Source organism: Suricata suricatta, chromosome 13 (genome assembly GCF_006229205.1).
Source record: "Suricata suricatta isolate VVHF042 chromosome 13, meerkat_22Aug2017_6uvM2_HiC, whole genome shotgun sequence".
Classification (NCBI taxonomy): Eukaryota; Metazoa; Chordata; class Mammalia; order Carnivora; family Herpestidae; genus Suricata; species Suricata suricatta.
This window is the reverse complement of record NC_043712.1, coordinates 24,865,252-24,884,985: the sequence shown is the minus strand read 5'-3', so window position 1 is coordinate 24,884,985 and position 19,734 is coordinate 24,865,252. Positions and strand designations below refer to the sequence as shown.

The 19,734-nt window shown below is 42.7% G+C and overlaps 1 long non-coding RNA gene across 1 annotated transcript in view; it reads right to left on the bottom strand.

Annotated features, from left to right (window-relative positions):
* LOC115276341 overlaps positions 1–19,734 on the bottom strand; it is a 248,056-nt gene that overhangs the window by 83,137 nt on the left and 145,185 nt on the right. The window contains exon 3 of the long non-coding RNA XR_003901893.1: positions 14,022–14,116. This is a non-coding gene — a long non-coding RNA (uncharacterized LOC115276341). The remainder of the gene's footprint in view (positions 1–14,021; positions 14,117–19,734) is intronic.

Below are 19,734 nucleotides of genomic sequence, written 5' to 3'. Positions count from 1 at the left end.
TCACATAGACTCAGGGAATTGCAACAACGGCAATTTGTTGCTGTAGTCTTGCCACAGCCACAGGAGCAAGAGTCAAAAGGTCTGACTGCCAGTTGCCATGGTATGGATTGCAAGGATCCATGTGGAATATTACATGAGAATCTGGCTCTAAGGGGGAAGAGTTGAGGTTCTGGAAGGAGGGCAGCAGACTTCCCCATCTGACTTACACCAGGAAAACCACTGAACATGTATGGAAGATGAGATCTTAGTCCGAACTCTTGAAAGCTGCTTGCAGGGACCTTATGATCTGGGGAGGCGGACACAGGGTTGAGGTCCTAGAGGTCTAGAGCAATGGGGAAACGCCATATGGCATGGCCACATTCCAGGGAGGAATGAGAAGAGCAGCCCCATGGACAGTGAAACGAATGTAGGGCTCAATGAAGGAGCTGGTTGAAGAGCTCATCCTTGCATACTCTATGTCTCTGAGGAAGAGGGCAGACATGTGGGAGGAGAGGAGGTCTGTGCACAGAAACCCACTGCATGTGAGGGAAGTGGCATGGAGGTTGGTAAATGACATCACTGGGGGCAGGCAAAAGCCAGTGGGATTCCCTTAAAGAAGGAAGAGACGTAGACAATGTTCTAGATGGTGAGTGGGAAGGTAGGGGCATCCCAATGCCACTGCTGATCCTGAGGTGGAAGGTGTGAGAGGGCGAGCAGCCTACAGTCCAGGTGAAGCTGTGGAAGCCGGCACAAAGAACCCCGTGAGGACAAGCAAGGTCTTACAGAGGCCAAGTACAAAGGTCCAAGGGGAGAATCACCAGGCACTAAGCTGGGGCTGAGTTGGAGCTGTTGATGGAGGAGGGGGGGCGTGCTTTCAGAAAATGGGAGAGTACAGGTCCCCAGGTGGACTTTGGGCTGAGGGAGGCCATGAGCCCCAAGTGATGATCAGTGCATTCCACTGTCTCTGAACTATACCTTAATTTACTTAAATATAGAATAAAAGCTCTTGAGGGCAATTTCTAATTAATTAATTTTTTAAAGTTTATTTATTTTGAGAAAGACAGAGGAAGTGCGAGCATGAATGGGAGAGGGGCAGAGAGGAAGGGAGAGAGAGAATCCCAAGCAGGCTCTGGGCTGTCAGGCCCTGACATGGGGCTCAAACTCATGAACCAGAAGATCATGATCTGAGCCCCACACAACTGACTAAGCCATTCAGGCACCCCTACGATTTTTTAAATTATGTAAATCACATAGAAAAGTGTCAACCACTTCCCCCATATGAAGAAGTTTCTGTTATTTACACATTTTTATAGAGGCATAAAATATGAAGAGAATAAAATTACTTTAAAAATGTATATCAATAGCTAATAGGTGAGAAATAATGACTACTTAAGGAAGACCCGAAACTCAAGGACACAAGCCATTCTGCTGCTCTTTTCCTCACTCGCATTAGGCTTATCTGCACTGGCAAATGTTGCGGCAGAGAAGCAGAATTCCGGTTTCATCGGGGAAGGAAAAGGATGGATTCTACTTTAAAGGTTAAAATTCGATCTGGGAGCTGTTACAGCACTGTCAAATAATTATTATTGTTATTTTTACAAATCTATTTCACTTTAAAACAAGTTGGGAAATTTCTGACTTAGTTTAAATGAGACCTCAATTCTCCCAGGCCTGATCAGCCACCTGAGGCAGGGTCTCCTGCTGGAAAAGTGCGGTGCTGAGTCATTAAAATGGCAGCTCCCACTGAGAGAAATAACGGAGCCAGATTCTCCAGGCAGGGCTGCTGAGCAGTAGGGGGAGGGAAGGAGGGAAGCTAATTTTTCCAGGCAGATCTGAACACTTCTTTTTCTTGGGCACTCTTAGTCAATATTTATCTAGCTATTCAGAGAATTATAACTAATCATTTATCTCTTTTTTCCTTTTCATTATATTTCTCTGCCTCTTTGTGGTACAGTGAATTTGAGCAACAGAAGGAAGTTCTGGTCTCTTTATTGCACATTTGAAAGTATCAGATGTAAAACTTCTGGCGGAGGAAAGACCGGATTGTGAAACTCAGACCGTTGGTGCAAGACCTGTGAAAAATAAGCCTTTCCCTCCATCTCCTTCTGGGTATAGATTTATAGAGAGTTAGGCATTATGAAGTATGATTTATTTTTCTACAGTTTTTTTATTTATTTTTGGGGTATCACTAACCCAGTCCTTCTATGACTTTGGATATTAGAGCAGTTTCCCCAGGAGAAGAAATGCTGTTTGCCATTGGCAAAGTACAGTGGGACACGGCTCAGGTGTCATCTGGGCTGTAAAAGGTCTCAACCTGCATTTCTATAAGAACCCTGGAGCAACCAAGGCCTTCCAGCAAGCCCTTGTGACGGAGGAGGAGGGAGCATTGACTTGCCTAATCACAGTCCCTAGAGGACAAGAAGTCTGAGAATAACAAGCCAAAGGTCAAGGTCCCCTAGAAACACTGTGACAGGCAGTTTGGGCACAGATATTTTCTTGGAAAGGAAGTGAAGGGAGAAGAAGGGAGAGTCGGACTAGGATGCAGCTCCAGTGGAAACCCAGGGGAGCTCTGAGGTGACTCCTCAGTGACGTCCAAAGCTGAGATGACAGAAATGGGTCTCTGTGTCCCACACTGACCAGTGACTGGATGGCCACTTTCCCAGGGAGGAGCTACTTTGGGAGAGGCTGCTCCCTTTAGCTAAGGACAATTCCCATGGACTGCAGGCTCCCAGCAATAGGTGGGGTCCGAATGGTACATCACAGCATCCACAATGGGGCGACTTTTTACTGCCCAACGCTTTCTTGCACTCTAAGGGACTCTTGTCTGTCATCTGCACAGGGATTTTCATTTGCATGATCCTTCCGCATCTACTGTCTAGCTTCATAAAGCATACGAGAATGCTAGATGTGAAGGGAACGTGATCTAATTCAACACACTCATTTTATAAATGGAGACACGGAGGCCAAGAGAGTAGAAATAATTTACTCAAGGGCCTATACCTGGGACTGGAATCCTGGTCTCTGACTTCCCCACTCCCAAGCTCTTCCCACTGTCCATGGCTGCTGCTTCCATTTTATTTTATAGTGCCCTTGAAAGAGAGGAAGGAGAGGTATTGTAGATGTAAATGATACACATACAGACATAGATATATAAAGACAAAGTGACAACAAAGCTCACAAAGTGAGAATGTCCATTTGATCACATCACACTGAGGGCCTCTCCCAAGGGCCCTCATCTCTATTCAGTTTACTCAGTGATCCTTTTTCTGAGCAAAAGAACATTGTGCTAGGTCCTGGGGATCCAAAGATTAATTAGATACTATATCAACTTTCAATGAGTTTGCTCTATGTAGGTGGGGAAAAAAGAAGAAAACTATAAATCACTTCAATGTCACTCAATAAATGTTCTGTTAGAACTAAACAATGCTGTCAGGGTACAAAGAAGGACCTCAACTCGGCCTCAGGGCTTCCTGGAAGAGGCAATACCTGAAGGTGTTCACATTCATTTTAATTTTTTTTTTGAGAGTGATAGAGAGCATGCAAGAGTTAAGGACAGGGGCAGAGGGAGAGAGAATCTTAAACAGGATCCACTCAGCATGAAGCCCAACGCGGCACTTGATCAACGATCGTGAGATCATGACCTGAACAGAAGAATCAGGTTGGAGGCCCAACTGACTGAACCACCTGGGTGCCCCCAAAGGTGGTCATGTTTGAATAAGAGACCCAACACCTCATTTTCCCCACATATCTCCACCAGATTTTCCTTGGCATTCCCTAGCTCAGGTGGTGACTCCATCATCTACTCAGTGACTGGAACTGGGTACTCATCAGAGGGGGCCAGGGCTTGGCTTCCTTCCTCCCTCAGTCCACCTACAATAAGCCATCTGCTACTGAGGATTCATTACTAAGCTGTCTCACCAGCTCTAACCCTCACCTTTGACTTAGTTGATATATCATGATTTCTTAACTTGATGAGTAAAACTTCCTCCTATCTGGTCTCCCTGCCCCCAGTTTTGCTCTGCCCTTTCCTTTCTGTCTGTACCATCTTTATACAGAGGGCAAATAAAGTGTCTGCCACTCCCTGTTAAAAATCCTACCGTAAACTCACACAGCTTTCTTTTAGTATGAAGGCCTTGACACTTCATATTTTCAGGTTTCAGAAGGTTTCAGATACTGCTCATCTGCCTGAAAAGCCCTTAATTGAATCCCCTTTTTAACTTGCAAACTCCTGTTATTTCTTCAACACTCACCTCAGACACCACTTCCTCCAGGAAGCCCTCCCTGATGTCCCCATTGCACCCCAGGTTTAACCCAACTGAGCCTTTACCACACAGTTCGGTACTCACTGGTATAATTTCATGTCTTTCCTGCTAAGCTATGAGGTCCTAAAGGGTTAGAGGTTGTGTGTGGGAGTGGGGTGGGGGGTTGCTTATTTGATTTGTATTCCAACAAATTCAAATTACTGGAAGCTGGTCAGTAATTGTGGAATAGAGGCAATTTGAAGTAGCAGGAATAGCTTGAGCCCAGGAATGATGGAATCCCCTTCTGACCTGCAACAATGGGGCACTTAGGGTTATGTGGCAAAAAGTATCATGATCATATAAAGCAGGAGAGAGTAAACTTTTCCTGTAGTGGGCCAGAGCATACATATTTTAGGCTTTTGGGGAGAAGAGGTAAAATTGAAGACACTATGTTGGTACTTGTATAACCATTTAATATATAACTGTTCAGAAATATAAAAACTAGTCTTAACTTTGCTCAGATCATGAGGGCCAGGTTTGGCCCATGGATTGTCATCTGCCAGCTCTTCCACAAAGGATGAGTAGATGAGCTCCATAGTCAGGGAAGAGCCTGGAAAAGTACGCGGTTGCCTGACTGTGGAGAGCTAAAATGGCAGGTGTAAGACCTCGGATTTGATTCTATAGTCAAAAGCAAGCCATCCAAGGTTTCAGGCAAGGGGGTGAGCTGATGGGATCTGTATTTCGTAAGGGCTCAGTTGGCTAGAATGGAAAAGGAGCTCTATTCGTCTGGGCAGGACAAAACTGCAACCCAGTCACTACCTTCTGACTCCAATACACAAGCATCTCAGATGGGTCCCAACACCATCTCTTCTCTTGAATGATGAATTCCGGGAAAGGGCCCCCAGTGACTATAATCTCTATCTTCCTGTATGGAATAGGGGCCTTGGGTTGGGAGAACATTCCAAATGGATCACTTTCCTCTGCCCTTCCATGGAGAATGAATCAGATCATTTATAACCAATGGAAAAGGATTCACTAAGAACATTTCTTGTGGATCTGCAGATCCATTTCTGCCTGGATCTCCTCATGACAATAGTTTTATCTGACCTTGCCTTCACATTAGTCCCAACTCTCTTAGTTCCAAAACAGGTCTTAAATCACTCAGGAGCCAAGCCAAGCCAGGCTGAAAGATGAAACAGCCTTGGCCAGGTCTATGTTCCAGCATACTCTATAGACATCAAAACAAAGGGTAAAATCTAATGAAATCACTCTCAAACAATGAAAGCAAGATGTTGACATCCTCTTCAGGGTCTGGCCATGATTAAGATTGTAATGCCCATGGATAAGACAAGCAACTGAGTAAGAAGGCTTTCCATGGGGAGGTCTTAGCAGCTAAGGCAGATGATGACAATTACTGGATATTACAAATCTGCATAGGAGTTAAGTGGGTATCTGCTTTGGAAGGTCTGTTTTGACTCAGTGAGGCCACTCCCAGCATGATTAACTTAACAAAGGCCTCTAGAGTAGCCACACCCACTTTTATTCCCTATCTTAACTTTTCTCTCCACACTTCCTTCTAAGAAAGCAACCTTGACCCTGACTCTACTGATCAGCTGAGGTCGTGGTAAGCACATGTCACCACTGTCTTTCTGGTTCTGCATTCTGTACTCTATTCCTATAGAGAGAATGTATTTTAGTGTTAGTGTGAGATCGAATCTGTTAGCTCCAGGTTACAGTGAAACCAAATTAGTCACTCAAATGCTGAGTCTTCAGCAACTCTGTCCCTCTTATCCCTCCTCACTTTATTCAGGTGAAGTGGCTCCTTTAGCGTTCTGCAAAGATCCTCTGCACACTATGTCACTAAAGAAGGATAGCCTTCAGACCTGGCCAATGTTCTCTGAATGAAGAACTTTTGGTTTTATGAGTTCTATTCAGAATTGGGCTTTAGAAACAAAGCTAATATGTATTAAGTAACTGGATATTGGCCAATTTCAAAAGTTTTAAATTATCTTAAGAAAGCCATCATGAGAAGTATCTACAATTCTCCCAGAATAACAACCTATCCAATATTCTGATGATCAAATATTTGAGATGTAACAAGTTGCTAGGTCTCTTAAGGATCGTATAGTCCAGACCCTCATATTTTAACATCTAATATCCAACTTTTAAACAGGTACCCTGGTGAGGAATGTGATTGAGATTTTGAATTAAATGGAATCTGTGTAAAAATACTGTGACTATAGCAGATGATCCCACTAAACTCTTAGCTACCTGGTGACCTAAAGAGCAGCTACTTATTTCCTGCTGCAGCAAGACCTCTTCTGTCCATCTTTAAAGAGAAGACCTTGTCTAACAGGTTACATTTAGTTGGGGAGTCCTTCTCAGAATTACAGGGCTCTGGGAGTGAGAGGTATTATAAGACATTTGTAAAGGATTATTTCTGGATTGCTAAACCACTTAGTGACCTATTTTGAGGTTATCCAGTTAAGACTAGGGCACAATCTAAGAGAAATAAAGCTCCAGGGGTAACAATAACCCAGACACCCTCCCCTGACCTTCACTGACCCCAGCCCCTTACACCTTTTGAGAACTGATGAAGGGAGGCCTATGACCAGGTATTAGAATTCTGGCTTTACAAGATTTTTCTAAGTCCTTATTTTATACAGAGAGGTCAGCTTTGAGGGCCTGGTCTTACATTATACTAGGGTAAAAACGAAGAGGGAAGTCTACCACTCTCATTATCAAAGGCCTATATATATAAGTGAGACCAGGCATTCAACCTACAAATCCAAACTTCCTTAAGATAAACAGTCACAAATTTGGGGGATATGTGCAGTGGGTCATGGCGTGTGGTGAGTCAGAATGGGATCAATGCCTTGGTTCACACATCCTCCCACTTACACATCCACCGACCAGTAGAAGCAAGGAGCCAACATGTGAGAAATACATGGGTATGGATAAATGCTGCATCACTATTCCAAGCTTAGCCCACCATCTAAAGTCACCCAGATTATGGAGAGAGATTGCTTTTAGTATGTGGGGTCTAGGCCAGAACTCACCAGATGAAGAAGAAATTCTGAACGTGACTTGCACAGAGAAGGCTGTAAGCTAGAGGAAGTGCAGAAGTCTGATAAAATTCCAAAGTGGAGATTGTGTGTGGATCCTTCGATCTCCTAAATGAGTTAGGTGTCAGATATCTCAAGCTTCTGTTGATGAGTGGCTCTTGACTTCTGGTTGGCAGACTCAACTGTGTTGAGCTATATGGGGGTAGTTCTCCTAACCAGACCTCTAGATAATCAAGCATTTCATAGACTCACCATGACTTTCCCAGGGCTCATTTCCTGCCTTTCGACCACATGCAGGGGCCTGAGTCCTCAGTGGCCAGCTCCGTTGTACTTTCTGTGGAACCCCAAACTCCACAGCAGCACTACTTCCCCTTTCAGATGTCTCCTGGTGCCTTAGCTCGGGATCCTAACTTGAATGAAGGTCATAACCAAGACCTCTGGTAGTCTAAGGCACTGACCATGGCCCCACAGGCCAGCCAGGGCACAATGGACCACTTAGCTTTGCAACTCTGCCTTCCTCCCAAATGAATGCCATCAACACACAATCTCTTTCTAGACCGCGTGAGACGAAAAAATCTAGTCATTGCTGGAGAGCACCTCCCTGCTACACCACCATGCACGCATCAGCTTTGAGGGATAGTGCATAATTTCTTGGTGTAGGGAAGAAGCTAATCTTCAGAGCTGGCCAGGTTCATTCACATGTCCCTGAGTCTGAAACAGGAGTGGACACACCTCTGACACAGTATTAAGATAAAAGGCTGGCGGAGAGCAGGGCAGTTCTTTTTTTACAATAATGGCAAGCATGTGCCAAGTGTTTACTATGTGGCGGGCATTGTTTAAGGATGCATGTATGACGAGGTCATTGGAGCCTCCCAACAATCAGACAAGGTATGTACTATTTTTGTTCCTAAATTATAAATAAAGAAAGCGAGGCATTGAGAAGTGAAAGAAATCAATGCAAGTAGTGAGGGGTCTACTGGGGAGTCAGCTCCAGGCTGCTGGCTCCTGTGCCCTTGCCACTAGGCCACCCAGCCCCTGCGAGGACCCTATTTCACATCTATCATTGAATCTTTCCAGGTATTCTAGAGCCTTACTAACCCCATCTTACAGATAAGAAGTGGAGTCTCAGAGAGGATATGTAATTTTTCCAAAAAGCACAAAGTTACTCAGTATCCAAACAGGGATTTTAATCCCTGCTTCCAAAGCCCACACTTTCCCCATACAACATACTCAATAGGTTCATTTTCCAGAAGTTTTGAAACCATGAGGATGAAAGAGAGAAGGGGGGAGGCGGGAGAGCAACTGAGAAGGGAGAGGAAAAAAATAGATATTTAGGGAACAACTAAATTAATGAAATACTTATTTTTCACACATGTTACGGATCTGAAGCTATATCACATGAGGTTTAGGATATACAAATATATTATATGTTACTTGTTTGCAAATAAAAAGTCCAGGCCTCCTTCACTTAATGAACTAGGAAAGGTTTGAAACAAATGGGGACAACTTAAAAACAAAAACATTAAGACCCTTAGGGGATACCAAAAAACCCCAAAACATGTTTTCCGCTCATTTAAAAAAACTGTCATCGTTTCTCGTCTTTGGTAATTAAGGGCTCTGCAGCAGTCACACACAATTTGCAGTTGACCGTCTGGGAGAAAGTGTTTGGGCTCAACCGTGCGGCCTCCCTGCCTTGCCCACACAGGGGGGCACGTTCCCGAGCGCTGCTGCCATTCATCACATGGGCTCGGCTTTTAGACTTGCTTTTAGAGCCGCCCGGTGGGGAAGGGCAATTGTTCCTAGTGGTCTCAAGGGAAGACATCAGTTTGGCGGTGACAGTCCCCCCATCACAGGCATAATTGTTCTGAGAGAAGTATTATAGGACCAACAAAAAGAAATCTGTGCTGTATTATTTTGCAGGTTCCAACTGGTTGGATATAAAACAAAACAAAAAAGAAATTACATACTTGATGTGAAATTAGAGCATTTAACATTTCTGTTTCTTTTCGACATTTTAATCTATTCCTCCATGAGGATAGCTAATGGTTGTCTAAAAAGCTTTTGCCACTTTTCTACTGCATTTTATGATGCCTATTTTCTTTAGCTGGTCCTTCCAACAAAACCATGTTCATTTTGTTCTTAGGATTTATTTCCAAGGATACAGTTCTTAGAGTAATTTAGGAATTATCCACAGAATTATTAAAGGATTTAAGAGTCTTAATATAGCAGTATTAATTTACTAAGGGAACCTTCAGGACATTTTTTTGAATGTCTGGTGGTGAGAAAAAGATCTTAGAAAAAATAGAGCCATGGGCCTCAAAATAATTAATAACAAGAGAGATGGAGAAAGGTAATTGTTATAAATAGAAGTTTTTGTCACATATAAATGAATATGTGTGTAGATTATACTTACATCAGGCAAATTCCCTTGATGGTGTTGTGCTAATATTTTTTTCCCCAACTACACTATATTTTTCCATCATCATGAAGAGATGATGTGTAAGCCGATCGACAAGGCAGGGTGATAGCTTATTCATGAATACTTCCTCTACTGTTCTTTTTTGTTTGTTTTTGGGTTTTTTTTAATTTTTTATGACTTTTATTTATTTTTGAGAGACAGAGAGAGACAGTGTGAGCAGGGGAAGGTCAGAGAGAGAGGGAGATACAGAATCTGAAGCAGCCTCCAGGCTCTGAGCTAGCTGTCAGCACAGAGCCCGACGCGGGGCTCAAACCCATGAACTGTGAGATCATGACCTGAGCTGAAGCCGGACGCTTAACCGACTGAGCTACCCAGGCGCCCCTTTCCTCTACTGTTGTAAAGCAAGTCCTCCTTTGCTCCTAGGCTTAATAATAAGAACTATTTGGGCTTCAAAAGTCATATTTAATATCAGAAAGCCAGTCTTTTACATATTTCCTTGTGTTAGCTACTGCTGAATGAGCCAGATGGCCTTTGTTAAACGATCAACTTTGAGCCTAGCAGAGTAGACACAAGCACAACCCCTGACTGCCGACTCTTCCTCCCCCTTGTGCACATTCGCATGTTTTCATCTATAACGGATGAAGTGCATCACCCTCACTAACATATCACCCAGTAACGAGCAGGACACAGAAGTTCTCCTCCACAGAACAGTTCTATAATTTGTGGAGAAATGCTGTGAAGGCTACAAATGGGGGAGCCAGAGTCCAGAAGGCGTGCTCAAGTGCCCAAGAGGATTCATAACTTGCCTTCCAAAGTGGCAGGTCTGTTACCTGGCCAGCCTTTTCTTTCATGAGCACCAGGAGATATTTTAGAGAGAGCATCTGGGGCGGAGCTGCACTGTGGGAAAGAGAGAGGGAGGCTACCTTTCTATTGGTGCAAAAGGAGAGAAAAGCACCTTTCCGTTGGTGCTTGGGGGTAGGCAATAGAAAGAGAACTAAAGGCAGAGGAGATGTCTGAACTTGGGGTTCCAGGCTGAATGCTGTGTAACGTACGTGCCAACTCTCCTTGTTCATTACACAAGGAGCAGATTGCTCACAAGTGCAGGTGGACGAGTTAACTCTATAGAACAATTCGGAGAACGGCACAGGGAATTAATGTCTGGGTCACATTCTCATGAAGCCAACAAAAGTAGTTGTTTGAACCTCCCAAATCTGCAGGCTTGAAAATGAGCTGCAAAGTTGTGAATGGTGTTCTGATTTCTAAAAAATGGAGTACTGATCCCAAATTCCTTCCTACATAACTCAAAAGGAGGATCTATTTTATAGTGAAAGTGTTAGAGACTATTTTTTAAGCTTATTTATTGAGAGAGAGAGAAGGAGAGAGAGAGGAAAAAAACAAGTGGGAGAGGGGCAGAGAGAGAGAGAGGGAAAGAGAGAATCCTAAGCAGGCTTCATGCTATTGCTGTCAGCACAAAGCCCAACACAAGGCTGAACCCCATGAACATGATCTTGAGCCAAAATCAAGAGTCAGACATTTAACCAACTGAGCCACCCAGGTGCCCATAAAGTGTTAGAGTTGTTTTTTTTTAAGAAAGCATATCATTATACATTTCTTTAAACCCATGGAGTGTAGAACCCCAAGAGCAAACCCTAGTCTAAATTATGAACTCTGAGTGATAATGACATGACAATATAGGTCCATTAAATATACCATTGTGGTGGGGGATGTGGACAATGGGGAGGTCATGCATGTGTGGGGACAGAGAGTATAAGAAAAATCTCTGTACTTTCTGCTCAACTTTGCTGTGAACCCAACACTGCTCTAAAAATAGTCTACTTTTTAAAATGCAGCCTCTACCTTTACCCTAATTAATTCTGTTTCAATCATTTATCACTATATGAATGGCTAATGTTTTTATGACTTATTATACAATTTGTTTTTCTCTCTCTCACTATGATGTAGGGAAGGGACTTGTCATTGAAACCATGTATTTCCAGCACTTTGAAGAGGTTTGGTACTTAGTAGGTGCTCAATAAACATTCACTGAATAAACAAATGCTAGTAAGACCATAAGTATACGTGATCCCAAATTAATGTCTTTGGTAGAATTCAATAATTTGGTGCGCATGTGACCACAAGCAAATCACGTCCCATCTCTGGAATTCATTTTCCAAGTTGTCCAATAAAAAGCTTTGCCTAAATCAGCAGTGAGCAATCCCTGGAATGAACAGTACATGAGGCCCACCTAGTTACACATATGATCTAATTTGTGTTAATTTATGATAAGTAATATCATCTTTGATCTAATTTAAGCATGGAGTTAGAAACTAGAAAGCTGCTTCCTTTGTGCGACTTCTCCAATATGCACAGAAATTAACATTTTAGTGACTAAAAGGCACTGCCAGATTTCTCACTGGCATTTTTCTATTTAATAAGCAGCTAACTTAAGTTATTAAAATATACATTCCTCCACAGGAATCAATAAAGCTATTTTTTTTCATTCTGACTAACAGAAAAATTGTGTATATCCTTTCTCCCCTTCGCTGGCCCTGGTGCAAGATAAAAAGGTTGCTGATACTTGGTAGACTCTCTAACTCTTTTTGGAGATAAATGGCTACGGTTTATCAAAGTGGACTTGGAGGTGGTATGCAGCCAATAAATCTCAATTAGTCTATAGCAATTCTGTACTATCATTACAAACCTGGGGCTCATAACTAAATCCCCTGAAACAACTGGGCTTCTTACATTTTGTTAACTGTAAAGTAAGGTAATGGAAAAACAAATGAATCACCAGCTCCCTTGACATCTATTATTATTTAGGGTGATAGGTAGAGGGGTAAAGGAGGCAGCTGGCACGAACTTGGTTCTTTGTTTTAACTCCTCACTTGAAGACTCTTGCTCTTCTTTATGGATTCTGAACTTCACGTGTAATTAAATCTCTAAAGAATAGAATGGCGATTGGCAAGTTGCCGTTCTAGGAAATATGACTGATTGAACAATACATTTCCAACTGTTCTTCCTGCTTCCACACTTTTCTCTTTGCGAGGCATACTAAACACAGCCATCATGATCCTGCCTAAATCTAATCACATTGTTCTCCTGCTCAGAAACCTATGAAGTCTCCCCAACACCTGGAAAATCCAACCTAGGGTTTTAGCATGGATGCCTTTGAAGCTTCTGGTCTTTGCAGAATGAATGTTCTACTCGAACTTCCTGAGGCCCTGAATGGATCCTAGATGTTCCTCCTTCCTGGTGTTTTCTCTCTTCCTCCAAACCGAATGTACCTCTCTGTCCCCCTCACCCACTGCTGCCAATACCCTAGAAATTCATAGCAGTGCCCACCTTTTCTGGAAATCTTCCTGTAGACCTATAACCATATATGCTCTTTGGGTATTTTCTATCAGATTGGCAGTGACTCATTCTGCCTTTTAATAGACTTAATTATTTGTATCTTATTACCTTTTCCAGACTGTAAGCTTCCCAAAGCCTGGAACCAAGTCTCATTCATCAGATTCCAAAACTGCATTCTTTTCCACTGCTACAGACTGCTTCTTTCCTTAGAAAGAGCAGCTAAACCACTTGGCCGTAGTCTATCTCCTTGAATAGGAAATATCCCACTGAGCCTTGTAACTTCTCTTTAACACATAGGTGGCCCTTAATTCTATCTCTTATCACCCATTTAAAGAATGACTATGAGTCACAACAGCAGGACCCCTGCCCTCCCACCCCCACAGGGAGGCCAGCACATGATGAGAATGCCCAGTAAAGACTGTACCAGCCCATCCTTCTAGCTAAGCACATGTATTTGCAATCCAGAAAAGGCTGGAGGTAATCCCCTTCCCCTTGGCACCTGTATTAGTTTCCTGTGGCTACTGTACCTAATTACTATAAACTGGGTGACTTAAAACAATAGATATTTATTCTCTCACAGTTCAGAAGCCGAATGTCCAAAATCAAGGTGTCTACATGCCTCACTGAAGGCTGTAGGGGAATCCTGCCTTGCATCGGACTAGCTTACAAGTGATCCTTAGTGTTCCTTGGTTCATAAACTGCACCACTCCCATGCTTGGTCCTCACACAGTGCTTTCCACATGTATCTCTTGCCTCTGTGTCTCTTCTCTTTTATGAGGACACCAGTCATACTGAATTAAATCCAATCACGTTAATTTGATTACATCTGCCCAGACCCTACTTCCAAATGAGCTCACGTTCACAATTCCTGGAGGTAAGGACTTGAACGTATCTTTTTGGGGGACACAATTCAATTCACAGTGGTATCCAACCCCCCTTCCCCGCCTTGTACAGCTTAGTACTCACAAAGAGCTGCGTATGTCACTGTTCATGGTCCTGCCGATGAGCTTGAACCTCCCACTCTCCATAGTCCCTCGCAGAGACAACACTCATGCCATAATCTTTGAAAAAGAAACAATTATTCCATTTTTTAAAATTGAGCTATCATTTTTATATTATTATCTTTATGGCAAAATACATATAACATGAAATTTTACCATCTTAACCATTTGTACAGTTTCAAGGGCATTAAGCACATTCACAGTGTTGTGTAAACATTACGACCATCCGTATCCAGAACTCTTTCCATCTGGTAACACCAAAACTGTGCACCCATTACACAACAACATGCCATCCCCTCCCCCATGAGGGCTCTTCTAAACATGGAATCAGGGGCGCCTGGGTGGCTCAGTCAGTTAAGCTTCTGACTTCAGCTCAGGTCATGATCTCATGGTTTGTGGGTTCAAGTCCCGCATTGGGCCCTGTACCGACAGCTCAGAGCCTGGAGCATACTTTGGATTCTGTGTCTCCCTCTCTCTCTCTGCCCCTCCCCTGCTCATGCTCTGTCTCAAAATAAATAAACATTAAAAAAAAATTTTAACATGGAATCAGTCACTAATGACTGATAACTGAGTTGCTCTAGCCCAAGGTTTTGATTGTGTACACACACACACACACACACACACACACGTTGAGTGTTGAGTAGAAGTGAAATAACGAGACTGGTGATAAAGTCTGTACCACAGGTAGTTGTAATAAACTAGTCTGGTACAATTGAGAAGCGTTTTATGCTGCTTGTCCCAGAATGTGACCCAATTCCCTTATTTGACTGACGAAATTATTGCCTAAGCAAAAGTGACTCAGGCCTCTTGGGGATGTTTGTGTTAAATCCTCATGGGAAGGTCTCACTGGCCCCATTTGAAAGTGCACTCAAATCAATGCTACAACATTTGTTTATAGCTCTTATCTGTGCCAGACACAACTCTAAGCACTGAAACACGGAAATAATACATTCCCAGCTTTAAGAGCTCAAGCCCATAGTAGATATAGATTGTTAATACCAGGAATATGGGGTATTCGTCTTTTTTTTTAAAAACACAGCCTTTCTATCTTTAAATGTTTTTTTATTTTATTTTTTATTTAAACAAAAAGGTTTTTTAGTGTTTATTTATTTATTTTTGAGAGAGAGACACACACAGAGTGTGAATGGGAGAGGGTCAGAGAAAGAGGGAGACACAGAATCCAAAGCAGGGTCCAGGCTCTGAGCTGTCAGCACAGAGCCCAATGCAGGGCCCAAATTCAGAAACAGCGAGAACAGACCCAAGCCGAAGGCAGACACTCAACTGACTAAGCCACCTGGGTGCTCCTAAATGTTTTTTTAAAAGGATGCTACATGTCAACAATACTTTAATTTTAAAAAAGAATATTAAAAATCTTTCTTTGGTCAACTTCCTCTTCTTTACTTCTCTGCTTAATCAGTCCCATACCCTTGGTACTGTACTTCTAAAATATTTTTCAGTGGGTAGGGGGAGGGTTGTGCCTGTGGGCTCAGTCAGTTAAGCATCCAACTTTTGATCTTGGCTCAGTTCATGACTTCACAGTTTATGAGTTTGAGCCCCACACTGGGCTCTGTGCCATCAGCCCAAACCCTGTTTGGGATTCTCTTTCTCTCTCTCTGCCCCTTTCCTGCTTACATGTTATCTTTCTTTCTCTCTCTTTCTCTTTCTCTCTCTCTCTCTTTCCCTCTCTCTCTCTCAAAATAAAAAAAAAAAAGCATTTTTCATCAGGGATCAGTTTGCAAGGAAGGATAAAGTATCTGTAGACATCAAGAAAACACTGGAAAACACAAATCTGAAGTTCAGGAGAATTCTGTGTTGGAAGAAAGGTTGACAGCAACTAGCTGGAATTGGTCAGAGGCCATCTTGTGGAATTATTCTCCACGAGTACCCTATCTGGTGCTTCTGCAGATTTTCCTGGTCCGAGGGAGTGTGTACTCCTTCACAAAAGTAATACTGCCCAGAAGACTGCAGTGTACCCTTTTCCAGAAAGCTTGAACCTTCTCTTTCTTTTTTTTCTCTTAAATGTTAATATTTTGTCCTAGGTCCCTTCTTATGGTCACTTTATACTGTCTTCCTGGTCCATCTCACATAATCCTCTAATTGTAATGACTATATATAATCTGATGACTTCAAAATTTAAATTACCAACACAGACTGCATTCCTCAACCTTAGAATCCCAGATACAATTGGCTATAGGCATTTCCACTTAGAAGTTCTCTGACGTAGTCCTGGAGCATGTCTAAAAGTGACCTATGTCCCACTGCCAAATCTCTTCATGCCAAGCCATACTGTGTATGTTTGTGTTGTTTTATCTTGGTGAATTGCACTAGCATCCATGCCTTTCTTCCCTCTATCAGGGAGACGTGGAGGGAGAACAATATAACTCAGAGCGGCAAGATTCTCAATGGTGTAGAATTAGATCATCTTAAATTCAGGGATATGCAAGGACACAGTAAGGAATGATGACACTCCCCAATTCGCATGCCTTTAATGCACATCAGAAATTAGGCAAGACTGAGATCTGTATAGACTACCATTCCAAGAAGAGACACACTGGGAAAAAACACAACAGATCAATATTCTATAGTCCAAAGCCAGATTTTCAGAGCTGTTTACTAGTGAGTCAGTGGCTTTTTGTCCTTAATTTGATTCATGGGTTTTAGTGACTATCGCTAATGAGAAGACAGAGAAAAAATGTCTTTATATAGATTGAGGGATTTTTTTTCACTTTGACTCCCTATTACTTTTCAGTGTTGGATAAAGGAAAGTAAGCAGGCCAACAACTGCCTGGAAGGGCTGATTTACTTGGATGATGCACTTGTTTCTGGCAGGACTCGGTGGAATGTACTACTGGAGGCAGTGGACATTTCAAGGAAAAATATACCTAATACTGTAGTGCTCTTTGATATTATTCTTTTGATCTCACTAAATAATATTGAGTATTAAGTGTCACAAGAAAAATATTAGGCAATTGACCCTACCCTTCCAATTACAGAAATTTGAAGGTGTTCCTGGAGTTCCACGGAGGAGATTTTGAAAAAGGATTCTGGAACTATGAAACCATAAATGAGTTTATTCAGAGCTATCAGGTCAAGAATCCAGAAGCAGTGAGGTCCGGAGCCCTGGTCTGTGCATTATTAGAAAGGAAGATACTGGCCAGGTCTTCAGGCCCCTGGTGGATCACTTGAGCTTCGTGGATCCAGGGTTCTCTCTTGGGATGATAAAAATATTTGGGAATTAGATAGAGGTGCTTGCTGTACAACTGTAGTGAATGCACTAAGTACCATGAATTGCTTACCTTAAAATGATTAATTATATATTGCATATATTTCACCTCAGACCCGTGTTTAGAAAATCCTGTCATCTGGTAGTGGTTGAACTCTCCACTCCAATGACTCCTAGTTCCTTTGCAATAAATCCCCCATTCACAATCACGTGTCCCAAGATGCTACAGATCTGGCCCTGCTTCTCTCTCACCTCTCTTTGCCCTCATGGTTGCTCCCTCTACGCTAGCCACCACAGCCTTGTGGGTTCTAAAGCATAGTCAAGTCTGTTTTCATCTCAGGGTCTTGGCACTTGCTGTACCCTTTTCCCATAATGCCCTTCCCTTGGTTTTGTGCAGGAACCATCATTTTCTTATAACTCAGGTCTCAGCTCAAAGCCACTTCCCCAGAGAAATCTCTTCTGATGATCACATCTAAATTAGTCTCTCCCAAGGCACTACTGTAACACTTGGATCTGTTTCCTTTTGAGCATTTACACCATATGAAATTATTTCCTAATTCATTTTTTACTTGTTTAATATCTGTTTCTCTCCACTAGAAGGTACATATCATGTGATGAGTATTTTGTAGATTCTGTCCATTACTCTATTCCCACCTCCTGATACATGAGAGCATCACAGATTGTTTGCCGCATAAAGAACTGAAAACAAGGAAGGAAGGAAGGAAGGAAGGAAGGAAGGGAAGGAGGGAGGAAGGGAGGAAGGGAGGCAGAGAAGGAGGAAGGGACGGAGGAAGAAAGGAAAAATGGAGGGAGAGAAGGGGGAAAGAAGGGAGAGAAGAAGAGAGCGAAGGAGGGAGTGAAGGAGGGAAGGAGGAAGGAATGAATGACCCAATGAAGAGAGGAAGACTATTAAGTCATATCTAGGCAGGGTTGGGCCAAAATTCTCTAATAGATTAACAAAGTCTGCCATGAGTGTAGACCAGCATTGAAGAGACGTAAAGGTAGTGGTATGCTGATAAATATTTAATAACTAGTTCTTGGAGTTGGGCTGGGGTTGGGAGGTGATGTCCTGACTTGTGGCATTTATCAGTTTACATGGTTTAAACATTCCCATTGTGGCTGATTTCAAACAATCAGTGAGTTGTGACCTGGCTCACAAAATTCCTGAAAATGTACTCATCAGCTCTCACGAGCTGGTCCAAGCCAATTCTAGCGCACCACTGAAGGAAATGACGTGCATTTGCTGTCCCTGAGATAGTTCCATACTCGCCTTTTACAGAGAGAGAACCTGAAGCCCAGAGAAGAAAAACAACTGGCTCAAGATCACACGGCAAGTACACAGCAGATGCTAGTTCCTTGTTTAAAGGCTGGTTTTCTTTGTAAAGACCTTTAGGTGTTGTCAAAAGAAAGGTACCAAGAGACACATCACAAGTTTCTGCCTTGAGAGGGTTTATTGAAAGAGCTGTGAGGCTGTGTAGCAAAAGCTCTGGCAAGGACCCAAGCAGGTTGACAAACTCTTTGCTTGCCAGAAGTCCGGCTAGCCAGGGGGACTTTTAACACTTGCATTTTGCTTGAGGAAGGTTCCGCAGTAAGCTATTGGCTTATTTCCCCCCTGAACTCAAGTTGCTTCTCTGGGCCGCATGGACCTTAGCAAAGGGCTAAGAAGCTGACTGGCTATAATTCAACGTTTATATCTCAAGGAGCAAAATTTAGGGACATACGTAAAAATTGGTTATTCAAAATAGAATTCAATTAACAATCCAAAAGAACACTTAGGGGACACACACACACACACACACACACACACACACACACACACACAGAAAGAAAAAACAAAATTCATTCCCCTGCAACTACACGTCTTATCAAGATCTATTGTAACACCGAACATGGCGTTTATTTCCCAGGGATATTCGTGTAGTAGACTGTTGGGGATCTTTAAGAGCACAAAACTTTGTTTGTAATATTAAAGTTTATTTATTTATTTATTTATTTATTTATTTATTTAGAGTCTGTTTGTGTGTGCATGTGTGTGTGCGTGTGCACCGGTGAGTGAGTGAGGAGCAAAAAGAGAGGGAGACCTAGGACCGAAAGCAGGCTCTGTGCTGATGTAAGGCTTGAACCCACTTACTGTAAGATCATGACCTGAGCTGAAATTAAGAGTCAGACACTCAACCAACTAAACCACCCAGGTGCTTTGAGCAGAAAATCTTTCTTACTCATCTTTGTTTCTTTCCTTGGTCTGAACTCTCAGAATCTCCCAGACATCTCACACAGAGCCTGGCTGATTGGTTTGCTGAACTAAAAAACACAGGATCCTGCGACCAAGCAGAAGGAAACAGCAGGTGGGATGCCTGGGTTCTAGCATCTGACGGATGCTACGGACTTAAACCATTTCCTCTCTTAGAGCCTCAGTGTTCTTATCTGCAAAATGAAGCCACTGAACCACAGAATG